Source organism: Phyllobates terribilis, unplaced genomic scaffold, assembly GCF_046119375.1.
Source record: "Phyllobates terribilis strain yellow unplaced genomic scaffold, ASM4611937v1 Scaffold_4__5_contigs__length_816908805, whole genome shotgun sequence".
In the NCBI taxonomy this organism is placed as follows: Eukaryota; Metazoa; Chordata; class Amphibia; order Anura; family Dendrobatidae; genus Phyllobates; species Phyllobates terribilis.
Genome location: NW_027362764.1, coordinates 368,488,412 through 368,511,505, shown reverse-complemented (window position 1 = coordinate 368,511,505; position 23,094 = coordinate 368,488,412).

Genomic DNA, 23,094 nt, shown 5'->3' with positions numbered 1-23,094 from the left:
GAACGCTCACTGACATTTCCCCTATCTGAAAGTCTGATAAACGTCGGAAAAATGACTAAGTCCAAAAAAAATTTTTTTTCAACTTTTTTCAATTTTACCCCTGTAGGATATATATTCTACCCACACACATTTGGAACTCTCCTGGGGTACCCTCACACATATTATTCCCTCATTTAGTGGATATTTTCACAAAAAAGTGAAATTTTCAAATATCCAGAAAATTGACTGAAAACGACTAAATATCAAGGACTCATTGGGCGAATCGCTCTGGAACTGAAATAGGGGAAATGTCAGTGAGCATTCCTATCTGAAAGTCTGATAAACACCGGAAAAATGACTAAGTCCCAAAAAAATTTTTTTAAACTTTTTTCAGTTGTACCCCTGTAGGATATATATTCTACCCACACACATTTGGAACTCTCCTGGGGTGCCCTCACACATATTATTCCCTCATTTAGTGGATATTGTCACAAGAAAGTGAAATTTTCAAAAATCCAAAATATTAGCTGAAAACGACGAAATATCAAGGACTCATTGGGCGAATCGCTCTGGAACTGAAATCGGAACGCTCACTAACATTTCCCCTATCTGAAAATCTGATAAACGACGGAAAAAAGAGTAAGTCAAAAAAAAATTTTTTTTCAACTATTTTCAGTTTTACCCCTGTAGGATATATATTCTACCCACACACATTTGGAACTCTTCTGGGGTACCCTCACACATATTATTCCCTCATTTAGTGGATATTTTCACAAAAAAGTGAAATTTTCAAAAATCCAATATATTGGCTGAAAACGACTAAATATCAAGGACTCATTGGGCAAATCGCTCTGGAGCTGAAATCGGAACGCTCGCTGAAATTTCCCCTATCTGAAAGTCTGATAAACGCAGGAAAAATGAATAAGTCCAAAAAAATATTTTTTTTAACTTTTTTCAATTTTACCCCCGTGGGATATATATTCTACCCACACACATTTGGGACTCTCCTGGGGTACCCTCACACATATTATTCAATCAGTTAGTGGATAATTTCACAAAAAAGTGAAATTTTCAAAAATCCAGTAAATTGTCTGAAAACGACTAAATATCAAGGACTCATTGGGCGAATCGCTCTGGAACTGAAATCGGAACACTCACTGACATTTGCTCTATCTGAAAGTCTGATAAACGCCGGAAAATTGAATAAGTCCAAAAAAATATTTTTTTAAACTTTTTTCAATTTTGCCCCCATGGGATATATATTTTACCCACACACATTTGGAACTCTACTGGGGTACCCTCACACATATTATTCCCTCATTTAGCGGATATTGTCACAAGAAAGTGAAATTTTCAAAAATCCAAAATATTGGCTGAAAGCGACGAAATATCAAGGACTCATTGGGCGAATCGCTCTGGAACTGAAATCGGAACGCTCACTAACATTTCCCCTATCTGAAAATCTGATAAACGACGGAAAAAAGAGTAAGTCAAAAAAAAATTTTTTTTCAACTATTTTCAGTTTTACCCCTGTAGGATATATATTCTACCCACACACATTTGGAACTCTTCTGGGGTACCCTCACACATATTATTCCCTCATTTAGTGGATATTGTCACAAAAAAGTGAAATTTTCAAATATCCAGAAAATTGTCTGAAAACGACTAAATATCAAGGACTCATTGGGCGAATCGCTCTGGAACAGAAATAGGAACGCTCACTGATATTTCCCCTATCTGAAAGTCTGATAAACGCCGGAAAAATGACTAAGTCCCAAAAAAATTTTTTTAAACTTTTTTCAATTTTACCCCTGTAGGATATATATTCTACCCACACACATTTGGAACTCTTCTGGGGTACCCTCACACATATTATTCCCTCATTTAGTGGATATTTTCACAAAAAAGAGAAATTTTCAAATATCCAGAAAATTGGCTGAAAACGACTAAATCTCAAGGACTCATTGAGTGAATCGCTCTGGAACTGAAATCGGAACGCTCACTGACATTTCCCGTATCTGAAAGTCTGATAAACGCCGGAAAAATGACTAAGTCCAATAAAAAAATTTTCAACTTTTTTCAATTTTACCCCCGTGGGATATATATTCTACCCACACACATTTGGAACTCTCCTGGGGTACCCTCACACATATTATTCCCTCATTTAGTGGATATTTTCACAAAAAAGTGAAATTTTCAAAAATCCAGAAAATTGGTTGAAAATGACTAAATATCAAGGACTCATTGGGCGATTCGCTCTGGAACTGAAATCGGAATGCTCACTGACATTTCCCCTATCTGAAAGTCTGATAAACGACGGAAAAATGACTAAGTAAAAAAAAAATTTTTTTTCAACTTTTTTCAGTGTTACCCCTGTAGGATATATATTCTACCCAAACACATTTGGAACTCTCCTGTTGTACCCTCACACATATTATTCCCTCATTTAGTGGATATTGTCACAAGAAAGTGAAATTTTCAAAAATCCAAAATATTAGCTGAAAACGACGAAATATCAAGGACTCATTGGGCGAATCGCTCTGGAACTGAAATCGGAACGCTCAGTAACATTTCCCCTATCTCAAAGTCTGATAAACGCCGGAAAAATGACTAAGTCAAAAAAATTTTTTTTCAACTTTTTTCAATTTTACCCCCGTAGGATATATATTCTACCCACACACATTTGGAACTCTCCTGGGGTACCCTCACACATATTATTCCCTCATTTAGTGGATACTTTCACAAAAAAAGTGAAATTTTCAAAAATCCAGAATATTGGCTGAAAACGACTAAATATCGTGACTCATCTGGCGAATCTCTCTGGAACTGAAATCGGAACGTTCACTGACGTTTGCCCTATCTGAAAGTCTGATAAACACCGGAAAAATGAATAAGTCCAAAAAAATATTTTTTTTAACTTTTTTCAATTTTACCCCCGTGGGATATATATTCTACCCACACACATTTGGGACTCTCCTGGGGTACCCTCACACATATTATTCAATCATTTAGTGGATATTTTCATAAAGAAATGAAATTTTCAAAAATGCAGAAAATTTGCTGAAAACGACTAAATATCAAGGACTCATTCGGCGAATCGCTCTGGAACTGAAATCAGAGCACTCACTGACATTTGCCCTATCTGAAAGTCTGATAAACGCCGAAAAAATGACTATGTCCAAAAAAAATTTTTTTTCAACTTTTTTCAATTTTACCCCCATGGGATATATATTCTACCCACACACATTTGGAACTCTCCTGGGGTACCCTCACACATATTATTCCCTTATTTAGTGGATATTTTCACAAAAAAGTGAAATTTTCATAAATCCAGAAAATTGGCTGAAAACGACTAAATATCAAGGACTCATTGGGCGATTCGCTCTGGAACTGAAATCAGAATGCTCACTGACATTTCCCCTATCTGAAAGTCTGATAAACGCCGGAAAAATGACTAAGTCCCAAAAAAAATTTTTTTCAACTTTTTTCTATTTTACCCCCGTGGGATATATATTCTACCCACACACATTTGGAACTCTCCTGGGGTACCCTCACACATATTAATCCCTCATTTAGTGGATATTTTCACAAAAAAGTGAAATTTTCAAATATACAGAAAATTGGCTGAAAACGACTAAATATCAAGGACTCATTGGGCGATTCGCTCTGGAACTGAAATCGGAACGCTTACTGACATTTCCCCTATGTGAAAAACTGATAAACGCCGGAAAAATAACGAAGTCCCCCCCAAAAATTTTTTTCAACTTTTTTCAATTTTACCCCCGTGGGATATATATTCTACCCACACACATTTGGAACTCTCCTGGCGTACCCTCACATATATTATTCCCTCATTTAGTGTATATTTTCACAAAAAAATGAAATTTTCAAAAATCCAAAGTATTGGCTGAAAACGTCTAAATATCAAGGACTCATTGAGCGAATCGCTCTGGAGATGAAATCGGAACACTCACTGACATTTCCCCTATCTGAAAGTCTGATAAACGCCGGAAAAATGAATAAGTCCAAGAAAATATTTTTTTAAATTTTTTTCAATTTTGCCCCCATGGGATATATATTCTACCCACACACATTCGGAACTCTACTGGGGTACCCTCACACATATTATTCCCTCATTTAGTGGATATTTTTACAAGAAAGTGAAATTTTCATAAATCCAAAATATTGGCTGAAAACGACTTAATATCAAAGACTCATTGGGCGAATCGCTCTGGAACTGAAATCGGAACACTCACTGCCCTATCTGAAAGTCTGATAAACGCCGGAAAAATGAATAAGTCCAAAAAAAAATTTTTTTAAACTTTTTTCAATTTTACCCCCGTGGGATATGTATTCTACCCACACACATTTGGGACTCTCCTGGGGTACCCTCACACATATTATTCAATCATTTAGTGGATATTTTCACAAAAAAATGAAATTTTCAAAAATGCAGAAAATTGGTTGAAAACGAATAAATATCAAGGACTCATTGGGTGAATTGCTCTGGAACTGAAATCGGAGCGCTCACTGACATTTCCTCTATCTGAAAGTCTGATAAACGCCGGAAAAATGAATAAGTCCAAAAAAAATTTTTTTTTTTACTTTTTTAAATTTTGCCCCCCCAGGGATATATATTCTACCCACACACATTTGGAACTCTCCTGGGGTACCCTCACACATATTAATCCCTCATTTAGTGGATATTTTCACAAAAAAAGTGAAATTTTCAAAAATCCAAAATATTGGCTGAAAATGACTAAATATCAAGGACTCATTGGGCGAATCGCTCTGGAACTGAAATCGGAACGCTCACTGACATTTCCCCTATCTGAAAGTCTGATAAACGCCGGAAAAATGACTAAGTCCAAAAAAAATTTTTTAAACTTTTTTCAGTTTTACCCCTGTAGGATATATATTCTACCCACACACATTTGGAACTGTCATGGGGTACCCTCACACATATTATTCCCTCATTTAGTGGATATTTTCACAAAAAAGTGAAATTTTCAATAATCCAGAAAATTGGCTGAAAACGACTAAATATCAAGGACTCATTGGGCGAATCACTCTGGAACTAAAATCGGAACGCTCGCTGACATTTCCCCTATCTGAAAGTCTGATAAACGTCGGAAAAATGACTAAGTCCCGCCAAAATTTTTTTTAAACTTTTTTCAATTTTACCCCCATAGGATATATATTCTACCCACACACATTTGGAACTCTCCTGGGGTACCCTCACACATATTATTCCCTCATTTAGTGGATATTTTCACAAAAAAGTGAAATTTTCAATAATCCAGAAAATTGGCTGAAAACGACTAAATATCAAGGACTCATTGGGCGAATCGCTCTGGAACTGAAATCGAAATGCTCACTGACATTTCCCCTCTCTGAACGTCTGATAAACGCCGAAAAAATGACTAAGTTCAAAAAAAAATTTTTTAAACTTTTTTCAATTTTACCCCCGTGGGATATATATTCTACCAACACACATTTAGAACTCTCCTCGGGTACCCTCACACATATTATTCCCTCATTTAGTGGATATTTTCACAAAAAAGTGAAATTTTCAAAAATCCAAAATATTGGCTGAAAACGACTAAATATCAAGGACTCATTGAGCGAATCGCTCTGGAGATGAAATCGGAACACTCACTGACATTTCCCCTATCTGAAAGTCTGATAAACGCCGGAAAAATGAATAAGTCCAAGAAAATATTTTTTTAAATTTTTTTCAATTTTGCCCCCATGGGATATATATTCTACCCACACACATTCGGAACTCTACTGGGGTACCCTCACACATATTATTCCCTCATTTAGTGGATATTGTCACAAGAAAGTGAAATTTTCAAAAATCCCAAATATTGGCTGAAAACGACTAAATATCAAGGACTCATTGGGCGAATCGCTCTGGAACTGAAATCGGAACGCTCACTGACATTTGCCCTATCTGAAAGTCTGATAAACGCCGGAGAAATGACTAAGTCCAAAAAAAAAATTTTTTCAACTTTTTTCAATTTTAACCCCTTGGGATATATATTCTACCTACACACATTTGGAACTCTCCAGGGGTACCCTCACACATATTATTCCCTCATTTAGTGGATATTTTCACAAAAAAGTGAAATTTTCAAAAATCCAGAAAATTGGCTGAAAACGACTAAATATCAAGGACTCAATGGGCGAATCACTCTGGAACTAAAATCGGAACGCTCGCTGACATTTCCCCTATCTGAAAGTCTGATAAACGTCGGAAAAATGACTAAGTCCCCCCAAAATTTTTTTTAAACTTTTTTCAATTTTACCCCCATAGGATATATATTCTACCCACACACATTTGGAACTCTCCTGGGGTACCCTCACACATATTATTCCCTCATTTAGTGGATATTTTCACAAAAAAGTGAAATTTTCAAAAATTCTGAAAATTGTCTGAAAATAACTAAATATTAAGGACTCATTGGGAGAATCGCTCTGGAACTGAAATCGGAATGCTCACTGACATTCCCCCTATCTGAAAGTCTGATAAACACCGGAAAAATGACTAAGTAAAAAAAAAAATGGTTTCAAATTTTTTCAATTTAACCCCCGTGGGATATATATTCTACCCAGACACATTTGGAACTCTCCTGGGGTACCCTCACACATATTATTCCCTCATTTAGTGGATATTTTCACAAAAAAGTGAAATTTTCAAAAATCCAGATAATTGGCTGAAAACGAATAAATATCAAGGACTCATTGGGCGAATCACTCTGGAACTGAAATTGGAACGCTCGCTGACATTTCCCCTATCTGAAAGTCTGATAAACGCCGGAAAAATGACTAAGTCCAAAAAAAATTTTTAAAACTTTTTTCAATTTTTTCCCCCATAGGATATACAGTGCCTACAAGTAGTATTCAACCCCCTGCAGATTTAGCTGGTTGACACATGCGGAATTAACTTGGCATTTTGACATTTGTACTGTAGATCAGCCTGGAAGTGGGAAATGCACTGCAGCAATTTTTTTTTTTTTTTTTTTTTTTTTTTAAATGTTAAAAGTTAATTCAGAGTGTCATTTATTATTCAACCCCTCAAACCACAAGAATTCTGTTTGGTCCCCCTAAAGTATTAAGAAGTAGTTCAGGCACCAAGGATAATGAGCTTCACATGTGTGGATTAAAGATCTCTTTTGCCAGCCTTTTCTGACTATTTAAGACCCTCCCCAAACTTGTGAACAGCACTCAGACATGGTCAACATGGGAAAGACAAAGGAGCATTCCAAGGCCATCAGAGACAATATCGTGGAGGGTCACAAGGCTGGCAAGGGGTACAAAACCCTTTCCAAGGAGTTGGGCCTACCTGTCTCCACTGTTGGGAGCATCATCCGTAAGTGGAAGGCTTATGGAACTACTGTTAGCCTTCCACTGCCAGGACAGCCTTTGAAAGTGTCCTCCCGTGCCGAGGCCAGGCTTGTCCGAAGAGTCAAGGCTAACCCAAGGACAACAAGGAAGGAGCTCCGGGAAGATCTCATGGCAGTGGGGACATTGGTTTCAGTCAATACTATAAGTAACGTACTCCACCGCAATGGTCTCCGTTCCAGACGAGCCCGTAAGGTACCTTTACTTTCAAAGCGTCATGTAAAGGCTCGTCTACAGTTTGCTCATGATCACTTGGAGGACTCTGAGACAGACTGGTTCAAGGTTCTATGGTCTGATGAGACCAAGATCGAGATCTTTGGTGCCAACCACACACGTGACGTTTGGAGACTGGATGGCACTGCATACGACCCCAAGAATACCATCCCTACAGTCAAGCATGGTGGTGGCAGCATCATGCTGTGGGGCTGTTTCTCTGCCAAGGGGCCTGGCCATCTGGTCCGCATCCATGGGAAGATGGATAGCACGGCCTACCTGGAGATTTTGGCTAAGAACCTCTGCTCCTCCATCAAGGATCTTAAGATGGGTCGTAATTTCATATTCCAACAAGACAACGACCCAAAGCACACAGCCAAGAAAACCAAGGCCTGGTTCAAGAGGGAAAAAGTCAAGGTGTTGGAGTGGCCTAGTCAGTCTCCTGACCTTAACCCAATTGAAAACTTGTGGAAGGAGCTCAAGAATAAAGTCCACATGAGACACCCAAAGAACCTAGATAACTTGGAGAAGATCTGCATGGAGGAGTGGGCCAAGATAACTCCACAGACCTGTGCCGGCCTGATCAGGTCTTAAAAAAGACGATTATTAGCTGTAATTGCAAACAGGGGTTATTCCACAAAATATTAAACATAGGGGTTGAATAATAATTGACCTACACTTTTATGTTTAAAATTTAATAAAATTCAACTGAGCAACATAACTTTTTGGTTTGTAAGATTTATGCTTCTGTTCATAAAACCTACTCTCGTTTGAAGTTTGAAGGCTATAATTTATTTGCATCTTATTAAACCAGCTAAATCTGCAGGGGGTTGAATACTACTTGTAGGCACTGTATATTCTACCCACACACATTTGGAACTCTCCTGGGGTACCCTCACATATATTATTCCCTCATTTAGTGGATATTGTCACAAGAAAGTGAAATTTTCAAAAATCCAAAATATTGGCTGAAAACGACTAAATATCAAGGACTCATTGGGCGAATCGCTCTGGAACTGAAATCGGAATGCTCACTGACATTTCCCCTATCTGAAAGTCTGATAAACGCCGGAAAAATGACTAAGTAAAAAAAAAAATAGTTTCAACTTTTTTCAATTTTTCCCCCGTGAGATATATATTCTACCCACACACATTTGGAACACTCCTGGGGTACCCTCACACATATTATTCCCTCATTTAGTGGATATTTTCACAAAAAAGTGAAATTTAGAAAAATCCAGAAAATTGGCTGAAAACGACTAAATATCAAGGACTCCTTGGGTGAATCGCTCTGGAACTGAAATGGGAACGCTCACTGACATTTCCCCTATCTGAAAGTCTGATAAACGCCGAAAAAATTACTAAGTCCAAAAAAAATTTTTTTCAACTTTTTTCAATTTTACCCCCGTAGGATATATATTCTACCCAAACACATTTGGATCGCTACTGGGGTACCCTAACACATATTATTCCCTCATTTAGTGGATATTTTCACAAAAAAGTGAAATTTTGAAAAATCCAGAAAATTGGCTGAAAACGACTAAATATCAAGGACTCATTGGGCGAATCGCTCTGGAATTGAAATCGGAACGCTTACTGACATTTCCCCTATCTGAAAGTCTGATAAACGCCGGAAAAATGACTAAGTCCAAAAAAAATTTTTTTCAACTTTTTTCAGTTCTAACCCCGTAGGATAAATATTCTACCCACACACATTTGGAACTCTCCTGGGGTACCCTCACATATATTATTCCCTCATTCGTGGATATTGTCACAAGAAAGTGAAATTTTCAAAAATCCAAAATATTGGCTGAAAACGACGAAATATCAAGGACTCATTGGGCGAATCGCTCTGGAAATGAAATCGGAATGCTCACTGACATTTGCCCTATCTGAAAGTCTGATAAACGCCGCAAAAATGACTAAGTCCAAAAAAAAATTTTTTCAACTTTTTTCAATTTTACCCCAGTGGGATATATATTCTACCCACACACATTTGGAACTCTTCTGGGGTACCCTCACACATATTATTCCCTCATTTAGTGGATATTTTCACAAAAAAGTGAAATTTTCAAAAATTCAGAAAATTGCCTGAAAATGACTAAATATCAAGGACTCAATGGGTGAATCGCTCTGGAACTGAAATGGGAACGCTCACTGACATTTCCCCTATCTGAAAGTCAGAAAAACGCCGGAAAAATGACTAAGTCCAAAAAAAAAAATGTTTTTAAATGTTTTCAATTTTACCCCCGTAACTCTCCTGGGGTACCCTCACACATATTATTCCCTCATTTAGTGGATATTTTCAATAAAAAGTGAAATTTTCAAATATCCAGAAAATTTGCTGAAAACGACTAAATATCAAGGACTCATTGGGCGAATCCCTCTGGAAATGAAATGGGAACGCTCACTGACATTTCCCCTATCTGAAAGTCAGATAAACGTCGGAAAAATGACTAAGTCCAAAAAAAAATTTTTTAAACTTTTTTCAATTTTACCCCCGTGGGATATATATTCTACCCACACACATTTGGAACTCTCCTGGGGTACCCTCACACATATTATTCCCTCATTTAGTGAATATTTTCACAAAAAAGTGAAATTTTCAAAAATCCAGAAAAATTGGCTGAAAACGAATAAATATCAAGGACTCATTGGGTGAATCGCTCTGGAACTGAAATCAGAACGCTCACTGACATTTACCCTATCTGAAAGTCTGATAAACTATGGAAAAATGACTAAGTCAAAAAAAAAAATTTTAAAACTTTTTTTAATTTTACCCCCGTGGGATATATATTCAACCCACACACATTTGGAACTCTCCTGGGGTACCCTCACACATATTATTCCCTCATTTAGTGGATATTTTCACAAAAAAGTGAAATTTTCAAAAATCCAGAAGATTGGCTGAAAACGACTAAATATCAAGGACTCATTGGGTGAATCGCTCGGGAACTGAAATCGGAACGCTCACTGACATTTCCCCTATCTAAAAGTCTGAAAAACGGCAGAGAAATGACTTAAGTCCAAAAAAAAAATTTTAAAACTTTTTTCAATTTTACCCCCGTTGGATATACATTCTACCCACACACATTTGGAACTCTCCTGGGGTATCCCTCACACATATTATTCCCTCATTTAGTGGATATTTTCACAAAAAAGTGAAATTTTCAAAAATCCAGAAAATTGGCTGAAAACGACTAAATATCAAGGACTCATTGGGCGAATCGCTCTGGAACTGAAATCTTAACGCTCACTGACATTTCCCCTATCTGAAAGTCTGATAAACGTCGGAAAAATGACTAAGTTCAAAAAAATTTTTTTTTAACTTTTTTCAATTTTACCCCTGTGGGATATATATTCTACCCACACACATTTGGAACTCTCCTGGGGTACCCTCACACATATTATTCCCTCATTTAGTGGATATTGTCACAAGAAAGTGAAATTTTCAAAAATCCAGAAAGTTGGCTGAAAACGACTAAATATCAAGGACTCATTGGGCGAATCCCTCTGGAACTGAAATCGGAACGCTCACTGACATTTGCCCTATCTGAAAGTCTGATAAACGCCGGAAAAATGACTTAGTCCAAAAAAAATTTTTTTTCAACTTTTTTCAGTTTTATCCCCGTGGGATATATATTCTACCCACACACATTTGGAACTCTCCTGGGGTAACCTCACACATATTATTCCCTCATTTAGTGGATATTTTCACAAAAAAGTGAAATTTTCAAAAATCCAAAATATTGGCTGAAAACGACTAAATATCAAGGACTCATTGGGCGAATCGCTCTGGAACTGAAATCGGAATGCTCACTGACATTTCCCCTATCTGAAAGTCTGATAAACTCAGGAAAAATGACTTAGTCCAAAAAAAAAATTTCTAAAACTTTTTTAAATTTTACCACCGTTGGATATATATTCTATCCACACACATTTGGAACTCTCCTGGGGTACCCTCACACATATTATTCCCTCATTTAGTGAATATTTTCACAAAAAAGTGAAATTTTCAAAAATCCAGAAAATTGGCTGAAAACGACTAAATATCAAGGACTCATTGGGCGAATCGCTCTGGAACTGAAATCTTAACGCTCACTGACATTTCCCCTATCTGAAAGTCTGATAAACGTCGGAAAAATGACTAAGTTCAAAAAAAAAATTTTTCAACTTTTTTCAGTTTTACCCCCGTGGGATATATATTCTACCCACACACATTTGGAACTCTCCTGGGGTATCCTCACACATATTATTTACCTCATTTAGTGGATATTTTCAAAAAAAAGTGAAATTTTCAAAAATCCAGAAAATTGGCTGAAAACGAATAAATATCAAGGACTCACTGGGCGAATCCCTCTGGAACTGAAATCGAAACACTCACTGACATTTCCCCTATCTGAAAGTCTGATAAACGACAGAAAAATGACTTAGTCCAAAAAAAATATTTTTAAAACGTTTTGCAATTTTACTCCCGTTGGATATATATTCTACCCACACACATTTGGCACTCTCCTGAAATACCCTCACACATATTATTCCCTCATTTAGTGGATATTTTCAATAAAAAGTGAAATTTTCAAAAATCCAGAAAATTGGCTGAAAACGACTAAATATCAAGGACTCATTGGGCGACTTCCTCTGGAACTGAAATCGGAATGCTCACTGACATTTCCCCTATCTGAAAGTCTGATAAACTCCAGAAAAATGACTTAGTCCAAAAAAAAAATTTTTTCAACTTTTTTCAATTTTACCCCGTGGGATATATATTCTACCCACACACATTTTTAACTCTCCTGGCGTACCCTCACACATATTATTCCCTCATTTAGTGGATATTGTCACAAGAAAGTGAAATTTTCAAAAATTCAGAAAATTGGCTGAAAAAGACTAAATATCAAGGACTCATTGGGCGAATCGCTCTGGAAATGAAATCGGAATGCTCACTGACATTTCCCCTATCTGAAAGTCCGAAAAACGCCGGAAAAATGACTAAGTCCAAAAAAAAAATTTTTAAAACTTTTTTCAATGTTACCCCCGTTGGATATATATTCTTCCCACACACATTTGGAACTCTCCTGGCGTACCCTCACACATATTATTCCCTCATTTAGTGGATATTTTCAATAAAAAGTGAAATTTTCAAAAATCAAGAAAATTGGCTGAAAACGACTAAATATCAAGGACTCATTGGGCGAATCCCTCTGGAACTGAAATCGAAACGCTCACTGACATTTCCCCTATCTGAAAGTCTGATAAACGACGGAAAAAAGACTTAAGTCCAAAAAAAAAAAATTTTTCAACTTTTTTCAATTTTACCCCCGTGGGATATATATTCTACCCACACACATTTGGAACTCTCCTGGGGTACCCTCACACATATTATTCCCTCATTTAGTGGATATTTTCACAAAAAAGTGAAATTTTCAAAAATTCAGAAAATTGGCTGAAAATGTCTAAATATCAAGGACTCATTGGGAGAATCGCTCTGGAACTGAAATCGGAACACTCACTGTCATTTTACCTCTCTGAACGTCTGATAAATGCCGGAAAAATGACTAAGTCATAAAAAAAAATGTTTTCAACTTTTTTCAATTTTACCCCCATGGGATATATATTCTACCCACACATATTTGGAACTCTCCTGGGGTACCCTCACACATATTATTCCCTCATTTAGTGGATATTTTCACAAAAAAGTGAAATTTTCAAAAATTCTGAAAATTGGCTGAAAATGTCTAAATATCAAGGACTCATTGGGAGAATCGCTCTGGAACTGAAATCGGAACACTCACTGTCATTTTACCTCTCTGAACGTCTGATAAATGCCGGAAAAATGACTAAGTCCAAAAAAAAAATGTTTTCAACTTTTTTCAATTTTACCCCCATGGGATATATATTCTACCCACACACATTTGGAACTCTCCTGGGGTACCCTCACACATATTATTCCCTCATTTAGTGGATATTGTCACAAAATTGAAATTTTCAAAAATTCAGAAAATTGGCTGAAAACGACTAAATATCAAGAACTCATCCGGCGAATTGCTCTGGAACTGAAATCGGAACGCTCACTGACATTTGCCCTATCTGAAAGTCTGATAAACGCCGGAACAATGACTTCGTCCAAAAAAAAATTTTTTTAACCTTTTTTCAGTTTAACCCCCGTGGGATATATATTCTACCCACACACATTTGGAACTCTCCTGGGTAACCTCACACATATTATTCCCTCATTTAGTGGATATTTTCACAAAAAAGTGAAATTTTCAAAATTCCAAAATATTGGCTGAAAACGACTAAATATCAAGGACTCATTGAGCGAATCGCTCTGGAACTGAAATCGGAATGCTCACTGACATTTCCCCTATCTGAAAGTCTGATAAACTCCGGAAAAATGACTTAGTCCAAAAAAAAAATTTCTAAAATTTTTTTTAATTTTACCCCCGTTGGATATATATTCTACCCACACACATTTGGAACTCTCCTGGGGTACCCTCACACATATTATTCCCTCATTTAGTGGATATTTTCAATAAAAAGTGAAATTTTCAAAAATCAAGAAAATTGGCTGAAAACGACTAAATATCAAGGACTCATTGGGCGAATCCCTCTGGAACTGAAATCGAAACGCTCAATGACATTTCCCCTATCTGAAAGTCTGATAAACGACGGAAAAATGACTTAGTCCAAAAAAAAAAATTTTAATACTTTTTTCAGTTTTACTCCAGTTGGATATATATTCTACCCACACACATTTGGCACTCTCCTGGAGTACCCTTACACATATTATTCCCTCATTTAGTGGATATTTTCAATAAAAAGTGAAATTTTCAAAAATCAAGAAAATTGGCTGAAAACGACTAAATATCAAGGACACATTGGGCGAATCCCTCTGGAACTGAAATCGAAACGCTCACTGAAACTTCCCCTATCTGAAAGTTTGATAAACGACGGAAAAATGACTTAGTCCAAAAAAAAATTTTTTTAAACTTTTTTCAATTTTACTCCCATTGGATATACATTCTACCCACACACATTTGGCACTCTCCTGGATTACCCTCACACATATAATTCCGTCATTTAGTGGATATTTTCAATAAAAAGTGAAATTTTCAAAAGTCCAGAAAATTGGCTGAAAACGACTAAATATCAAGGACTCATTGGGCGAATCGCTCTGGAAATGAAATCGGAACACTCACTGACATTTGCCCTATCTGAAAGTCTGATAAACGCCGGAAAAATGACTAAGTCCAAAAAAAAAATGTTTTCAACTTTTTTCAATTTTACCCCCATGGGATATATATTCTACCCACACACATTTGGAACTCTCCTGGGGTAATCTCACACATATTATTCCCCCATTTAGTGGATATTTTCACAAAAAAGTGAAATTTTCAAAAATCCAGAAAATTGGCTGAAAACGACTAAATATCAAGGACTCATTGGGCGAATCCCTCTGGAACTGAAATCGAAACGCTCACTGACATTTCCCCTATCTGAAAGTCTGATAAACGACGGAAAAAAGACTTAAGTCCAAAAAAAAAAATTTTAAAACTTTTTTCAATTTTACCCCCGTTGGATATATATTCTACCCACACACATTTGGAACTCTACTGGGGTACCCTGACACATATTATTCCCTCATTTAGTGGATATTGTCACAAGAAAGTGAAATTTTCAAAAATTCAGAAAATTGGCTGAAAACGATTAAATTTCAAGGACTCATCGGACGAATCGCTCTGAAAATGAAATTGGAATGCTGACTGACATTTGCCCTATCTGAAAGTCTGATAAACGACGGAAAAATGACTAAGTAAAAAAAAAAAATTTTTTAACTTTTTTTAATTTTACCCCCATGGGATATATATTCAACCCACACACATTTGGAACTTTCCTGGGGTACCCTCACACATATTATTCCCTCATTTAGTGGATATTTTCACAAAAAAGTGAAATTTTCAAAAATCCAGAAAATTGGCTGAAAACGACTAAATATCAAGGACTCATTGGGTGAATCGCTCTGGAAGTGAAATCGGAACGCTCAATGACATTTCCCTTACCTAAAAGTCTGAAAAACGGCGGATAAATGACTTAAGTCCAAAAAAAAAAATTTTAAAACTTTTTTCAATTTTACCCCCGTTGGATATATATTCTACCCACACACATTTGGAACTCTCCTGGGGTACCCTCACACATATTATTCCCTCATTTAGTGGATATTGTCACAAAATTGAAATTTTCAAAAATTCAGAAAATTGGCTGAAAACGACTAAATATCAAGAACTCATCCGGCGAATTGCTCTGGAACTGAAATCGGAACGCTCACTGACATTTGCCCTATCTGAAAGTCTGATAAACGCCGGAACAATGACTTCGTCCAAAAAAAAATTTTTTTAACCTTTTTTCAGTTTAACCCCCGTGGGATATATATTCTACCCACACACATTTGGAACTCTCCTGGGTAACCTCACACATATTATTCCCTCATTTAGTGGATATTTTCACAAAAAAGTGAAATTTTCAAAATTCCAAAATATTGGCTGAAAACGACTAAATATCAAGGACTCATTGGGCGAATCGCTCTGGAACTGAAATCGGAATGCTCACTGACATTTCCCCTATCTGAAAGTCTGATAAACTCCGGAAAAATGACTTAGTCCAAAAAAAAAATTTCTAAAATTTTTTTTAATTTTACCCCCGTTGGATATATATTCTACCCACACACATTTGGAACTCTCCTGGGGTACCCTCACACATATTATTCCCTCATTTAGTGGATATTTTCAATAAAAAGTGAAATTTTCAAAAATCAAGAAAATTGGCTGAAAACGACTAAATATCAAGGACTCATTGGGCGAATCCCTCTGGAACTGAAATCGAAACGCTCAATGACATTTCCCCTATCTGAAAGTCTGATAAACGACGGAAAAATGACTTAGTCCAAAAAAAAAATTTTAATACTTTTTTCAGTTTTACTCCAGTTGGATATATATTCTACCCACACACATTTGGCACTCTCCTGGAGTACCCTTACACATATTATTCCCTCATTTAGTGGATATTTTCAATAAAAAGTGAAATTTTCAAAAATCCAGAAAATTGGCTGAAAACGACTAAATATCAAGGACTCATTGGGCGAATCCCTCTGGAACTGAAATCGAAACGCTCACTGAAACTTCCCCTATCTGAAAGTTTGATAAACGACGGAAAAATGACTTAGTCCAAAAAAAAATTTTTTTAAACTTTTTTCAATTTTACTCCCATTGGATATACATTCTACCCACACACATTTGGCACTCTCCTGGATTACCCTCACACATATAATTCCGTCATTTAGTGGATATTTTCAATAAAAAGTGAAATTTTCAAAAATCCAGAAAATTGGCTGAAAACGACTAAATATCAAGGACTCATTGGGCGAATCCCTCTGGAACTGAAATCGAAACGCTCACTGAAACTTCCCCTATCTGAAAGTTTGATAAACGACGGAAAAATGACTTAGTCCAAAAAAAAAATGTTTTCAACTTTTTTCAATTTTACCCCCATGGGATATATATTCTACCCACACACATTTGGAACTCTCCTGGGGTAATCTCACACATATTATTCCCCCATTTAGTGGATATTTTCACAAAAAAGTGAAATTTTCAAAAATCCAGAAAATTGGCTGAAAACGACTAAATATCAAGGACTCATTGGGCGAATCCCTCTGGAACTGAAATCGAAACGCTCACTGACATTTCCCCTATCTGAAAGTCTGATAAACGACGGAAAAAAGACTTAAGTCCAAAAAAAAAAATTTTAAAACTTTTTTCAATTTTACCCCCGTTGGATATATATTCTACCCACACACATTTGGAACTCTACTGGGGTACCCTGACACATATTATTCCCTCATTTAGTGGATATTGTCACAAGAAAGTGAAATTTTCAAAAATTCAGAAAATTGGCTGAAAACGATTAAATTTCAAGGACTCATCGGACGAATCGCTCTGGAACTGAAATCGGAACGCTCACTGACATTTGCCCTATCTGAAAGTCTGATAAACGCCGGAAAAATGACTTAGTCCATAAAAAAAATTTTTTCAACTTTTTTCAGTTTTACCCCCGTGGGATATATATTCTACCCACACACATTTGGAACTCTCCTGGGGTAACCTCACACATATTATTCCCTCATTTAGTGGATATTTTCACAAAAAAGTGAAATTTTCAAAAATCCAGAAAATTGGCTGAAAACGACTAAATATCAAGGACTCATTGGGAGAATCGCTCTGGAACTGAAATCGGAACACTCACTGTCATTTTACCTATCTGAAAGTCTGATAAACGCCGAAAAAATGACTAAGTCCAAAAAAAAAATGTTTTCAACTTTTTTCAAATTTACCCCCATGGGATATATATTCTACCCACACACATTTGGAACTCTCCTGGGGTAATCTCACACATATTATTCCCTCATTTAGTGGATATTTTCACAAAAAAGTGAAATTTTCAAAAATCCAGAAAATTGGCTGAAAACGACTAAATATCAAGGACTCATTGGGTGAATCGCTCTGGAAGTGAAATCGGAACGCTCACTGACATTTCCCCTATCTAAAAGTCTGAAATACGGCGGATAAATGACTTAAGTCCAAAAAAAAAAATTTTAAAACTTTTTTCAATTTTACCCCCGTTGGATATATATTCTACCCACACACATTTAGAACTGTCCTGGGGTACCCTCACACATATTATTTCCTCATTTAGTGGATATTTTCAATAAAAAGTGAAATTTTCAAAAATCCAGAAGATTGGCTGAAAACGACTAAATATCAAGGACTCATTGGGCGAATCGCTCTGGAACTGAAATCAGAACGCTCACTGACATTTGCCCTATCTGAAAGTCTGATAAACGCCGGAAAAATGACTTAGTCCCAAAAAAATTTTTTTTTCAACTTTTTTCAGTTTTACCCCCGTGGGATATATATTCTACCCACACACATTTGGAACTCTCCTGGGGTAACCTCACACGTATTATTCCCTCATTTAGTGGATATTTTCACAAAAAAGTGAAATTTTCAAAAATCCAAAATATTGGCTGAAAATGACTAAATATCAAGGACTCATTGGGCGAATCGCTCTGGAAATGAAATCGGAACGCTCACTGACATTTCCCCTATCTGAAAGTGTGGTAAACTCCGGAAAAATGACTTAGTCCGAAAAAAAAATGTTTAAAACTTTTTTCAATTTTACCACCGTTGGATATATATTCTACCCACACACATTTAGAACTCTCCTGGGGTACCCTCACACATATTATTCCCTCATTTAGTGGATATTTTCACAAAAAAGTGAAATTTTCAAAAATCCCAAATATTGGCTGAAAATGACTAAATATCAAGGACTCATTGGGCGAATCGCTCTGGAAATGAAATCGGAACGCTCACTGACATTTGCCCTATCTGAAAGTCTGATAAACGCCGGAAAAATGACTAAGTCCAAAAAAAAAATGTTTTCAACTTTTTTCAATTTTACCCCCATGGGATATATATTCTACCCACACATTTGGAACTCTCCTGGGGTAACCTCACACATATTATTCCCTCATTTAGTGGATATTGTCACAAGAAAGTGAAATTTTCAAAAATTCAGAAAATTGGCTGAAAACGACTAAATATCAAGGACTCATTGGGCGAATCGCTCTGGAACTGAAATCGGAACGCTCACTGACATTTCCCCTATCTGAAAGTCTGATAAACGACGGAAAAATGACTTAGTCCAAAAAAAAAATTTTTAAAACTTTTTTCAATTTTACCCCCGTTGGATATATATTCTACCCACACACATTTGGAACTCTCCTAGGGTACCCTCACACATATTCCCTCATATAGTGGATATTGTCACAAGAAAGTGAAATTTTCAAAACTCCAGAAAATTGGCTGAAAATGGCTAAATATCAAGGACTCATTGGGCGAATCCCTCTGGAACTGAAATCGGAACGCTCACTGACATTTGCCCTATCTGAAAGTCTGATAAACGCCGAAAAAATGACTTAGTCCAAAAAAAATTTTTTTTCAACTTTTTTCAGTTTTACCCCCGTGGGATATATATTCTACCCACACACATTGGGAACTCTCCTGGGGTAACCTCACACATATTATTCCCTCATTTAGTGGATATTTTCACAAAAAAGTGAAATTTTCAAAAATCCAAAATATTGGCTGAAAACGACTAAATATCAAGAACTCATTGGGCGAATCGCTCTGGAACTGAAATCGGAATGCTCACTGACATTTCCCCTATCTGAAAGTCTGATAAACTCCGGAAAAATGACTTAGTCGAAAAAAAAAAATTTTAAAACTTTTTTCAATTTTTCCACCGTTGGATATATATTCTACCGACACACATTTGGAACGCTCCTGGGGTACTCTCACACATATTATTCCCTCATTAAGTGGATATATTCACAAAAAAGTGAAATTTTCAAAAATCCAAAATATTGGCTGAAAATGACTAAATATCAAAGACTCATTGGGCGAATCGCTTTGGAAATGAAATCGGAACGCTCACTGACATTTCCCCTATCTGAAAGTCTGATAAACGCTGGAAAAATGACAAGTCCAAAAAAAAAAAATTTAAAACTTTTTTCAATTTTACCCCCGTTGGATATATATTCTACCCACACACATTTGGAACTCTCCTGGGGTACCCTCACACATATTATTCCCTCATTTAGTGGATGTTTTCAATAAAAAGTGAAATTTTCAAAAATCCAGAAAATTGGCTGAAAACGACTAAATATCAAGGACTCATTGGGCGAATCGCTCTGGAAATGAAATCGGAACGCTCACTGACATTTCCCCTATCTGAAAGTCCGAAAAACGCAGGAAAAATGACTTAGTCCAAAAAAAAATTTTTAAAACTTTTTTCAATTTTACCCCCGTTGGATATATATTCTACCCACACACATTTGGAACTCTCCTGGGGTACCCTCACACATATTATTCCCTCATTTAGTGGATATTTTCAATAAAAAATGAAATTTTCAAAAATCCAGAAAATTGGCTGAAAACGACTAAATATCAAGGACTCATTGGGCGAATCCCTCTGGAACTGAAATCGCAATGCTCACTGACATTTCCCCTAACTGAAAGTCTGATAAACTCCAGAAAAATGACTTAGTCCAAAAAAAAAATTTTTAAAACTTTTTTCAATTTTACTCCCGTTGGATATATATTCTACCCACACACATTTGGAACTCTCCTGGGGTACCCTCACACATATTATTCTGTCATTTAGTGGATATTGTCACAAGAAAGTGAAATTTTCAAAAATCCAGAAAATTGGCTGAAAACGACTAAATATCTAGGACTCATTGGGCGAATCCCTCTGGAACTGAAATCGGAACGCTCACTGACATTTGCCCTATCTGAAAGTCTGATAAACTCCGGAAAAATGACTTAGTCGAAAAAAAAAATTTTTAAAACTTTTTTCAATTTTTCCACCGTTGGATATATATTCTACCCACACACATTTGGAACTCTCCTGGGGTAATCTCACACATATTATTCCCTCATTTAGTGGATATTTTCACAAAAAAGTGAAATTTTCAAAAATCCAGAAAATTGTCTGAAAACGACTAAATATCAAGGACTCAGTGGGCGAATCGCTCTGGAAATGAAATCGGAACGCTCACTCACATTTCCCCTATCTGAAAGTCTGGTAAACGACAGAAAAATGACTTAGTCCAAAAAAAAAATTTTAAAACTTTTTTCAATTTTACTCCCGTTGGATATATATTCTACCACACACATTTGGTACTCTCCTGGAGTACCCTCACACATATTATTCCGTCATTTAGTGGATATTTTCAATAAAAATTGAAATTTTCAAAAATCCAGAAAATTGGCTGAAAACTACTAAATATCAAGGACTCATTGGGTGAATCGCTTTGGAACTGAAATCGGAACGCTCATTGACATTTCCCCTATCTAAAAGTCTGAAAAACGGAGGAGAAATGACAAGTCCAAAAAAAAAAAATGTAAAACTTTTTTCAATTTTACCCCCGTTGGATATATATTCTACCCACACACATTTGGAACTCTCCTGGGGTACCCTCACACATATTATTCCCTCATTTAGTGGATGTTTTCAATAAAAAGTGAAATTTTCAAAAATCCAGAAAATTGGCTGAAAACGACTAAATATCAAGGACTCATTGGGCGAATCGCTCTGGAAATGAAATCGGAACGCTCACTGACATTTCCCCTATCTGAAAGTCCGAAAAACGCCGGAAAAATGACTTAGTCCAAAAAAAAATTTTTAAAACTTTTTTCAATTTTACCCCCGTTGGATATATATTCTACCCACACACATTTGGAACTCTCCTGGGGTACCCTCACACATATTATTACCTCATTTAGTGGATATTTTCAATAAAAAGTGAAATTTTCAAAAATCCAGAAAATTGGCTGAAAACGACTAAATATCAAGGACTCATTGGGCGAATCCCTCTGGAACTGAAATCGGAATGCTCACTGACATTTCCCCTATCTGAAAGTCTGATAAACTCCAGAAAAATGACTTAGTCCAAAAAAAAAATTTTTAAAACTTTTTTCAATTTTACTCCCGTTGGATATATATTCTACCCACACACATTTGGAACTCTCCTGGGGTACCCTCACACATATTATTCTGTCATTTAGTGGATATTGTCACAAGAAAGTGAAATTTTCAAAAATCCAGAAAATTGGCTGAAAACGACTAAATATCAAGGACTCATTGGGCGAATCCCTCTGGAACTGAAATCGGAACGCTCACTGACATTTGCCCTATCTGAAAGTCTGATAAACTCCGGAAAAATGACTTAGTCGAAAAAAAAAAATTTTAAAACTTTTTTCAATTTTACTCCCGTTGGATATATATTCTACCCACACACATTTGGTACTCTCCTGGAGTACCCTCACACATATTATTCCGTCATTTAGTGGATATTTTCAATAAAAATTGAAATTTTCAAAAATCCAGAAAATTGGCTGAAAACTACTTAATATCAAGGACTCATTGGGTGAATCGCTTTGGAACTGAAATCGGAACGCTCATTGACATTTCCCCTATCTAAAAGTCTGAAAAACGGAGGAGAAATGACAAGTCCAAAAAAAAAAAATTTATAACTTTTTTCAATTTTACCCAGGTTGGATGTATATTCTACCCACACACATTTGGAACTCTCCTGGGGTACCCTCACACATATTATTCCCTCATTTAGTGGATGTTTTCAATAAAAAGTGAAATTTTCAAAAATCCAGAAAATTGGCTGAAAACGACTAAATATCAAGGACTCATTGGGCGAATCGCTCTGGAAATGAAATCGGAACGCTCACTGACATTTCCCCTATCTGAAAGTCCGAAAAACGCCGGAAAAATGACTTAGTCCAAAAAAAAATTTTTAAAACTTTTTTCAATTTTACCCCCGTTGGATATATATTCTACCCACACACATTTGGAACT